The sequence below is a fragment of the Arachis ipaensis genome, chromosome B2 (genome assembly GCF_059453495.1).
Source record: "Arachis ipaensis isolate K30076 ecotype BB chromosome B2, ASM5945349v1, whole genome shotgun sequence".
NCBI classification, from domain to species: Eukaryota; Viridiplantae; Streptophyta; class Magnoliopsida; order Fabales; family Fabaceae; genus Arachis; species Arachis ipaensis.
This window is the reverse complement of record NC_142437.1, coordinates 111408317-111415627: the sequence shown is the minus strand read 5'-3', so window position 1 is coordinate 111415627 and position 7311 is coordinate 111408317. Positions and strand designations below refer to the sequence as shown.

At 37.6% G+C, this 7311-nt stretch overlaps 1 non-coding gene across 1 annotated transcript; it reads right to left on the bottom strand.

Moving 5' to 3' along the window:
* Window positions 1-1406: 1406 nt before the first annotated feature.
* Window positions 1407-1514, bottom strand: LOC148575223 (small nucleolar RNA R71). The gene has a single exon (XR_015906209.1). It is a non-coding gene; the product is annotated as a small nucleolar RNA R71 (small nucleolar RNA).
* Between the last annotated feature and the right edge of the window lie 5797 nt (window positions 1515-7311).

The following is a 7311-nucleotide window of genomic DNA, read 5'->3' as shown; positions in this document are numbered from 1 at the left end:
AAATAAAAAAAATATCCTTCCCTTTTTCTTCTCATAAAATTCGAAAATTTGAGTTGACTTTTTCAAAAAATTTTAAAATCTAGTTGTCTTTTATGAGTCAAATCAAATTTTCAATTTAAAAATTCTATCTTTTTCAAATCTTTTTCATTTTTTCTTTCACTATTTCGAAATTTTTAAAATTTATTTTCAAAATCTTTTTCTTATTTCTATTTCATATTTTCGAAATTAATGCTAACAATTAATGTGATTGATTCAAAAATTTTAAGTTTGTTACTTGCCTAGTAAGAAAGTAATCAACTTTAATTTTCAAAATCAAATCTTTTTAAATTTCTTTTTCAAATCTTTTTCAAAATAAATTTCAATGACATCTTCTTCAAAATCAATTTCAAAATCTTTTCTAACTTCTTATCTTTTCAAAATTGATTTTCAAATCTTTTTCAATTAATCTTATCTTTTTGTTTGATTCTTATCTTTTTCAAAACTACCTAACTAATTTTCTCTCTCTAATTTTCGAAAATCACTAACCTCTTTTTCAAAATTTCTTTTCATTAACTAATCATTTTAAATTTTAATCTTAATTTTATTCCTTTTCATATTTTCGAATTTTAACTTTAATTTTAAATTAAAAACAAAAACAAAAATATTCTTATTTTATTTATTTAATTTTCGAATTCTTCTCTCTCTCACCCCCTTCTATTTATTTATTTATCTACTAACACTTCTCTTCTACTCAAATTCGAACCCACTCTTCTCTTCTGTGTTCAAATTTTTATCTTTTCCTTCTTCTTTTCTTCTCTTCTTATACTTACATAAGGAATCTCTATACTGTGACATAGAGGATTTCATATTTTCTTTTGTGTTTTCTTCTTTTTTATATGAGCAAGAACAAGGATAAGAACATTCTTGTTGAAACTGATCCTGAATCTGAAAGGACTCTGAAGAGGAAGCTAAGGGAAGCTAAAGCACAACTCTCTGGAGAAAATCTGATAGAAATTTTCGAAAAAGAAGGAGGCATGGCCGAAAATAATAACAATGCAAGGAAGATGCTTGGTGACTTTACTGCACCAAATTCCAATTTACATGGAAGAAGCATCTCAATCCCTGCCATTGGAGTAAACAATTTTGAGCTAAAGCCTCAATTAGTTTCTCTGGTGCAACAGAACTGCAAGTTTCATGGACTTCCATAAGAAGATCCTTTTCAGTTTTTAACTGAATTCTTGCAAATCTGTGATACTGTTAAGACCAATGGGGTTGATCCCAAGGTCTACAAGCTTATGCTTTTCCCGTTTGCTGTAAGAGACAGAGCTAGAATATGGTTGGACTCTCAACCTAAAGATAGCCTGAACTCTTGGGATAAGCTGGTCACGGCTTTCTTAGCCAAGTTTTTTCCTCCTCAAAAGCTTAGCAAGCTTAGAGTGGATGTTCAAACCTTCAAACAGAAAGAATGTGAATCCCTCTATGAAGCTTGGGAGAGATATAAGCAACTGACCAAAAAGTGTCCTTCTGACATGCTTTCAGAATTGACCATCCTGGATATATTCTATGATGGTCTGTCTGAATTATCAAAGATGTCATTGGACCATTCTGCAGGTGGATCCATTCACCTAAAGAAAACGCATGCAGAAGCTCAGGAACTCATTGACATGGTTGCAAATAACCAGTTTATGTACACTTCTGAAAGGAATCCTGTGAGTAATGGGACGCCTCAGAGGAAGGGAGTTCTTGAAATTGATACTCTGAATGCCATATTGGCTCAGAATAAAATATTGACTCAGCAAGTCAATATGATTTCTCAGAGTCTGAATGGATTGCAAGCTGCATCCAACAGTACTCAAGAGGCATCTTCTGAAGAAGAAGCTTATGATCCTGAGAACCCTGCAATAGCAGAGGTGAATTACATGGGGGAACCCTATGGAAATACCTATAATCCCTCATGGAGAAATCATCCAAATTTCTCATGGAAGGATCAACAAAAGCCTCAACAAGGCTTTAATAATGGTGGAAGAAACAGGTTTAACAATAGCAAGCATTTTCCATCATCCACTCAGCAACAGACAGAGAATTCTGAGCAGAATCCATCTAGCTTAGCAAATATAGTCTCTGATCTATCTAAGGCCACTTTAAGTTTCATGAATGAAAAAAGGTCCTCCATTAGAAATTTGGAGGCACAAGTGGGCTAGCTGAGTAAAAGGGTCACTGAAACTCCTCCTAGTACTCTCCCAAGCAATACAGAAGAGAATCCAAAAAGAGAGTGCAAGGCCATTACCTTACTTGGTGTGGCCGAACCCAGAAAGGAGGAGGAGGATGTGAATCCTAGTGAGGAAGACCTCCTGGGACGTTCACTGACCAATAAGGGGCTCCTCAATGAGGATCTGAAGGAATCTGAGGCTCATACAGAGACCATAGAGATTCCATTCAACTTGCTTTTGCCCTTCATGAGCTCTGATGAGTATTCTTCCTCTGAAGAGGATGAAGACATTACTGAAGAGCAAGTTGCTAAATACCTTGGTACAATTATGAAGCTGAATGCCAAATTATTTGGTAATGAGACTTGGGAAGATGAACCTCCCTTGCTCACTAATGAACTGAATGCATTGGATAGGCAAAAATTACTTCAAAAGAAACAGGATCCTGGTAAATTCCTAATTCCATGTAACATAGACACCATGACCTTTGAGAAGGCTCTGTGTGACCTGGGGTCAGGAATAAACTTAATGCCACTCTCTGTAATGGAGAAACTTGGGATCCTTGAGGTACAAGCTGCCAGAATCTCATTAGAGATGGTAGACAACTCAAGAAAACAGGCTTATGGACTAGTAGAGGACGTGCTAGTAAAGGTTGAAGGCCTTTACATCCCTGCTGATTTCATAATCCTAGACACTGAGAAGGATGAGAATGAATCCATCATCCTTGGAAGACCCTTCCTAGCCACAGCAAGAGCTGTGATTGATGTGGACAGAGGAGAATTGGTCCTGCAACTGAATGAGGACAACCTTGTGTTTAAAACTCAAGGATCTCCTTCTGTAACCATGGAGAGTAAGCATGAAAAGCTTCTCTCACTGCAGAGTCAACCAAAGCCCCCACAGTCAAACTCTAAGTTTGGTGTTGGGAGGCCACAATCAAACTCTAAGTTTGGTGTTGAACCCCCACATTCAAATTCTAAGTTTGGTGTTGGGAGGTCCCAACAATGCTCTGAACATCTGTGAGGCTCCATGAGAGCTCATTGTCAAGCTATTGACTTTAAAAAGAAGCGCTTGTTGGGAGGCAACCCAATGTTATTTAATTATATCTATTTATTTTCTATTGTTATTTTATGTTTTTTTTTTAGGTTGATGATCATGTGGAGTCACAAAAACTACTGAAAAATCAAAAATAGAATAAAAAATACCATTAAAAATAGCTCACCCTGGAGGAAGAGCTTACTGGCATTTAAATGCCAGTAAGAAGTATCAAACTGCCGTTTAACGCCAGAAAGAAGCATCAAGCTGGCGTTAAACGCCAGAAACAAGCACCAGACTGGCGTTTAACGCCAGAACAGAGCATGGAAGTGGCGTTAAACGCCAGAAACAGGCTACATTTGGGCATTTAACGCCAAAAACGCCAGTATTGCATACAAAGGGCGTTTTGCACGCCTAATTGGAGCAGGGATGCTAAATCCTTGACCCCACAGGATCCCCCACAGGATCTGTGGACCCCACAGGATTCCCACCTACTCTAACTCTTTCTCTTCACACCTTTTCATAACCCTCTTCCCCAAATACCCTTTACCAATCACCTCAATCACTCTTCCCCATCACCTCTTAACCACTCACATCCCTCCACTCTTCCCCATAAACCCCACCTACCTCCAAAATTCAAACTTTTTTCCCTCCCAAACCCAACCCTAATGGCCGAACCCTAAACCTCCCTCCACTCCTATATAAACCTCTCATTCCTTCTTCTTTTTCACCCAACACAACCCTTTCTTCTTCCCCTTGGCCGAATACACACCTCTCTCCCTCTCCTCCATTATTCTTCCTCTTCTCCTTCTTTCTTTCTTCTTTTGCTCAGGGACGAGCAAACATTTTAAGTTTGGTGTGGTAAAAGCATTGCTTTTTATTTTTCCATAACCATTAATGGCACCTAAGGCCAGAGAAACCTCAAGAAAGAGGAAAGGGAAGGCAATTGCTTCCACCTCTACAATTCGACTGGAATTGACATAGAGGGAGACATCCTCATTGATGAGGACAAGCCCATCACTAAGAAAAGGATGGAACAAATAAGAGATCATGGACCTCAACAAGAGCATGAGGAAATTCCTCACCATGAAATCCCTGAGATACCTCAAGGGATGCACTTCCCTCCACAAAACTATTGGGAGCAAATCAACACTTCTCTAGGAGAATTAAGTTCCAACATAGGACAACTAAGGATGGAGCACCAAGAGCACTCCATCATCCTCCATGAGTTTAGAGAAGATCAAAGAGCTATGAGGGAGGAGCAACAAAGATAAGGAAGAGACATAGAGGAGCTCAAGAGCACCATTGGTTCTTCAAGAAGAGGAAGACGACACCCTCACTAAGGTGGACCCATTCCTTAATCTTCTTGTTCTTATTTTCCTATTTTTCGTTTACTATGCTTCATGTTTATTTATGTTTGTGTCTTTATTACATGATCATTAGTGTTTAAGTGTCTATGTCTTAAAGCTATGAATGTCCTATGAATCCATCACCTCTCTTAATTGAAAACTGTTCTAAAAAAAAAAGAACAAGAAGTACATAGTTTCGAATTCATCCTTGAAACTAGTTTAATTATTTTGATGTGGTGACAATACTTTTTGTTTTCTGAATGAATGCTTGAACAGTGCATATGTCTTTTGATATTGTGGTTTATGAATGTTAAATATGTTGGCTCTTGAAAGAATGATGAAAAAGGAGAAATGTTATTGATAATCTGAAAAATCATAAAATTGATTCTTGAAGCAAGAAAAAGTAGCGAATACAAAATCTTGCGAAAAAAAAAAGAGAAGAGAAAAGAAAAATGCCAAAAAAAAAAAAAGAAGCAAGCAGAAAAAGCCAAAAGCTCTTTAAACCAAAAGGTAAGAGCAAAAAGCCAATATCCCTTAAAACCAAAAGGCAAGGGTAATAAAAAGGATCCAAGGCTTTGAGCATCAATAGATAGGAGGGCCTAAAGGAATAAAATCCTGGCCTTAGCGGCTAAACCAAGCTGTCCCTAACCATGTGCTTGTGGCGTGAAGGTGTCAAGTGAAAATTTAAGACTGAGCGGTTAAAGTCAAGGTCCAAAGCAAAAAAAGAGTGTGCTTAAGAACCCTGGACACCTCTAATTGGGGACTTTAGCAAAGCTGAGTCACAATCTGAAAAGGTTCACCCAGTTATGTATCTGTGGCATGTATGTATCCGGTGGTAATACTGGAAAACAGAGTGCTTAGGGCCACGGCCAAGACTCATAAAGTAGCTGTGTTCAAGAATCAACATACTGAACTAGGAGAATCAATAACACTATCTAAAATCTAAGTTCCTATAGATGCCAATCATTCTGAACTTCAATGGATAAAGTGAGATGCCAAAACTATTCAAGAGGCAAAAAGCTACTAGTCCCGCTCATCTGATTGGAACTAAGTTTCATTGATATTTTGGAATTTATAGTATATTCTCTTCTTTTTATCCTATTTTATTTTCAGTTGCTTGGGGACAAGCAACAATTTAAGTTTGGTGTTGTGATGAGCGGATAATTTATACGCTTTTTGGCAATATTTTTACATGGTTTTTAGTATGATTTAGTTAGTTTTTAGTATATTTTTATTAGTTTTAAATAAAATTCACATTTCTGAACTTTAATAAGAGTTTGTGTATTTTTCTGTGATTTCATGTAATTTCTGGCTGAAATTGAGGGACTTGAGCAAAAATCAGATTCAAAGGTTGAAGAAGGACTGCAGATGCTGTTGGATTCTGACCTCCCTACACTCAAAGTGGATTTTCTGGAGCTACAAAAGTTCAAATGGCACGCTCTCAATTGCGTTGGAAAGTAGACATCCAGGGCTTTTCAGAAATATATAATAGTCCATACTTTGCCCGAGTTTAGATGACGAAAACTGGTGTTCAACGCCAGCTTTCTGCCCTATTCTGGAGTTAAACGCCAGAAACAGGTTGCAAAGCAGAGTTAAACGCCAGAAACAAGTTACAAACTGGCGTTTAACTCCAAGGAAGACCTCTACACATGAAAGCTTCAACGCTCAGCCCAAGCACACACCAAGTGGGCCCGGAAGTGGATTTCTGCATCAATTACTTATTTCTGTAACCCTAGTGACTAGTTTAGTATAAATAGAACTTTTTACTATTGTATTAGGGATCTTTTGATCATGTTTTGATTATTGAAACCTCTTTGGGAGGCTGGCCATTCGGCCATGTCTGGACCATTATCACTTATGTATTTTCAACGGTAGAGTTTCTACACACCATAGATTAAGGTGTGGAGCTCTGTTGTTCCTCATGAATTAATGCAAAGTACTATTGTTTTTCTATTCAATTCGAGCCTATTTCTTCTCTAAGATATTCATTCACACACAAGAACATGATGAATGTGATGATTATGTGACGCTCATCATCATTCTCACTTATGAACCCGTGCCTGACAAACACTTCCGTTCTACATGCAAACAAGCTTGAATGCATATCTCTTAGCCTCATGATCTACGATCAGAGTCTTCATGGTATAGGCTAGAATTATTGGCAGCCATTCTTGAGATCCGGAAAGTCTAAACCTTGTCTGTGGTATTCCGAGTAGGATCTGGGAAGGGATGGCTGTGACGAACTTCAAACTCGCGAGTGCTGGGCGTAGTGACAGACGTAAAAGGATTACTGAATCCTATTCCAGTATGATCAAGAACCGATAGATGATTAGCCATTCACTGACAGCGCATCTTGCGTGTACCAATTGAATTACTTTGAAAAAAAGAAATGAAACTGAAAAAATGAATGCTTTCTTCGGAAAAAGAGATTTTGTTTTGATAGAAGGGGCCCTCTTTGGATTCGAAATCCGACTAATATTCATTAATGATTGGATGAAGACAGCAGGAAGCAGAGGTTTAAGAGGAACAAAATCATCTCTATACGCTTATCTGAAATTCTCACCAATGAATTACATAAGTATTTCTATCCTATTTTATATTTTAATTATATTTTAATTATCAATTCACCATAACTATTTGAAATCCGCCTGAATGAGATTTACAAGGTGACCATAGATTGCTTCAAGCCGACAATCTCCGTGGGATCGACCCTTACTCACGTAAGGTTTATTACTTGGACGACC